Source organism: Procambarus clarkii, chromosome 9 (genome assembly GCF_040958095.1).
Source record: "Procambarus clarkii isolate CNS0578487 chromosome 9, FALCON_Pclarkii_2.0, whole genome shotgun sequence".
In the NCBI taxonomy this organism is placed as follows: domain Eukaryota; kingdom Metazoa; phylum Arthropoda; class Malacostraca; order Decapoda; family Cambaridae; genus Procambarus; species Procambarus clarkii.
The window spans coordinates 45,566,005-45,569,402 of NC_091158.1; the positions used below are offsets into that span (position 1 = coordinate 45,566,005).

General features: G+C 39.1%; 1 pseudogene; it reads right to left on the minus strand.

Moving 5' to 3' along the window:
* Positions 1–1,241: 1,241 nt before the first annotated feature.
* Positions 1,242–1,991, minus strand: LOC138362964 (dnaJ homolog subfamily C member 17 pseudogene; annotated as a pseudogene).
* Positions 1,992–3,398: the final 1,407 nt, after the last annotated feature.

Below are 3,398 nucleotides of genomic sequence, written 5' to 3' on the forward strand. Positions count from 1 at the left end.
CTCGAGGTCACAAAACAGTAATGATGGATGAGACTGAAACAACAGGTGACCACAGTAGAACAGGACGTAGATGTACAACGGTCTCTCCCTCTCTCTCGGGACGGAAGCGGCTTCAGTGTCGTTGAGTTTATTGGAATAAGTGCTCCTTAATCAAGCACCACAATTAGATGGTGAGGAATTATTACTTGACATCTTCCAGGCACCTGTAGGGTATTTCCTGGTAGGATGTGACATCCCACGGACACTTTAATGAATTTTACAAAATGTGGTGGGCAACTTTTGCTTGGTCAGTGCATACATCCCACATGACCTCTTATTAGTGTCTGGAAGAGACATGAAAAGTAATTTTGGGTAATTTACGCTATACTTCTGCTTCCTTTTAATTAAAGCCACTAATGGAGGATGGTCGACCATTTCAACATAAAAAATCTTTCCCAGCTACAATCTGCAGTTCCTCGCAACTTTTGTGCAGACTAGGAGTAATCAAATCTTTTCAAGAAATCCATACCGATTAAAAAGTCTCTAGAAAACTTACTTATGTCAAAGTTATCTTGTCCCAAGATGTCTATCTTTTGCCCATTAAATTTTTGCCCAGTCAAATTATTTCCACAACTCCTAAGGTAAAATGTCTCAACTTGTTGAAGGCTGAATTTTTCGTGAAATTTCCTTTACTGCCAGTGTTCACAAATGCCGTCCATTTCGCACCTTCCCCCTTCGCTTCAAAAGTAGATCTACTGTTATGGGGGGTCTCATGGCTGCTCTGTGAGGGGTAATTAATAATTAATAATAAAGGGGAATATATTAATCGAACCTACATCCAAGAGTATCCCAGACGTAGGGATCTGAGTGTCTATCACTCTAGCAGTTCCCACCTACCACTCTTGTGGTGTCTACCACCCTTCTCTAAGGAACAGAGAAGTATGCCTCTGCAGACAGACATGCAACACACATAATGGGAAAATAAAACTAAGTAAGAAGTATTTGAAGGTCGGTTTCTTGGACAAATCAAGACAACATGAGATATATATTTTTGTACAAATTATAAAAGATTATTTTCATCCAAAGCAATCAAACAACTTGTTTATTATTATAAAATTTGATTGAGAAACATTTAACTGGTTTGGCTCACATTCTCTACTGATTCACGACAACTAGATTCAAAGTTTAAATTGGATTTGTCCTTACACTCATAATTTTTAGGATTTTTTTTGGAGGATATGAGGCTTTTTGTGAGGTGCCTCTCACATGTGTGTAACTTTTACTGGTTTGCCAGTTTGACCTCTCTCAAACTGCACTGCCATATCCGCTGCATTTTTGGTCTTATATTCTATTAATGCTGTTCCTTTTCTATTTTTCTGCACCATAACCAGAGCATTGATGTCTCCCCACTTATAGAAGAGTTGGTTAATTTCCTGCTGGGAATACCCTGGCCAATCGTCTGTTGACATCCACTTAACTTTAACTTTGTGACCCCGTGTGTCCATAGCTGGAGGTTCACTGCTTTTGGAGACTTTAGATGAACTCCGAAAAAGCTCTGCCCCTACCTCCCTATTTACTCGATCCAGTTCCTCCAAAATAAGTTGCTCGCCCTCCTTGTCCAATCTTTTCAATTCACGTCGAAACTGTTCTTCTTCTGACATATCTTGCTGTTCCCTACTGCGTTGAACACGTCGTTCCCGTTCCTCCAAATCTGACCTTAGTTTCTGTGATCTGGTAACATGTTCACGGGCTCTGGCAGCTGCTGCTTTACGACTCTTGAGGGTCTTGTCATATGCTTTACGTGTTCCTGGATCTAACAAAATCTCAAGAATTTTCTTAAGTTTGTCAAATTCATCAGTAGCGAATGGGTTATCTGGATTCTTATCCGGATGACATTTAAGAGCTCTTTGTCTGTACGATTTCTTAATCTCCTTTTCCTCGGCATCAATAGTTATCCCCAGAATTTGATAGAAGTCCAGTTTCGATAGTTTCGTATTATGTTCCTGCGACATAACGTCCTCAATGCGTCACTACCACTTTCACAAGAGCTAATATTTTCGACAGCTGCTTCTTATGTTTTATTACGCGTTTCTGGAGCGAATGATCTCTGTCCTCAGCTTGCTGTCAACAGTCATATGTAAAGACGTCAAATGTTAGTTAATTTATATCCTACGTACATCTCACTGGGAGGAGACATGTAGCATCTCTCTCAATGTAAAAACATAGTCCTGGAACCTCTGTTAATCATAATATATATAAATTATTTAGATTCAGGTTTGAACATAGGATCATAAGAATAAAGCTCTGGTTAGCCCCATTTAGATTATGCAGTTCAGTTTTGGTCGCCGTACTATAGAATGGATATAATTTCACTTGAACGTGTCCAACGTAGGATGACTAACTTAATTAAGAACATAAGAACAAAGGTAACTGCAGAAGGCCTATTGGCCCATACGAGGCAGCTCCTAATCTATAACCACCTAATCCCACTCATATACTTGTCCAACCCGCGCTTGAAACAATCGAGGGACACCACCTCCACCACGTTACGCGACAATTGGTTCCACGAATCAACAACCCTGTTTGTTGTATTTACCCAAGTCTTTCCTAAATCTAAACTTATCCAATTTATACCCATTGTTTCGTGTTCTGTCTTGTGTTGATATTTTTAATACCCTATTAATATCCCCCCTGTTATGTCCATTCATCCACTTGTAAACCTCTATCATGTCACCCCTAACTCTTCGCCTTTCCAGTGAATGCAACTTAAGCTTTGTTAATCTTTCTTCATATGAAAGATTTCTAATTTGGGGAATTAACTTAGTCATCCTACGTTGGACACGTTCAAGTGAATTTATATCCATTCTATAATACGGCGACCAAAACTGAACTGCATAATATAAATGGATAAATGGGGCCTAACCAGTGCAAGATATAGCTTAAGAACCACACCAGGTGTCTTGTTACTAACGCTTCGATTAATAAATCCCAGTGTCCTATTCGCCTTATTACGAACATTTATGCATTGATCCTTTTGTTTTAAATTCTTACTAATCATAACTCCCAGATCCCTTTCGCAATCCGACTTCGCAATCTCAACACCATCTAGCTCGTATCTTGTAACTCTATCATCATTACCTAGCCTCAGAACTTTACATTTATCAGCATTAAACTGCATTTGCCAATCATTTGACCATTTCAAAACCCTATCTAGATCAACTTGAAGTGATAGTGAGTCCTCCTCCGAATTAATTTCCCTACCGATTTTCGTATCATCGGCAAATTTGTAAATGTTGCTACTCAAACCTGAATTTAAATCATTTATATATATTATAAACAACAGAGGTCCCAGGACAGAGCCCTGAGGTACTCCACTAACAACATTATCCCACTCTGACTTAACCCCATTTATACTAACT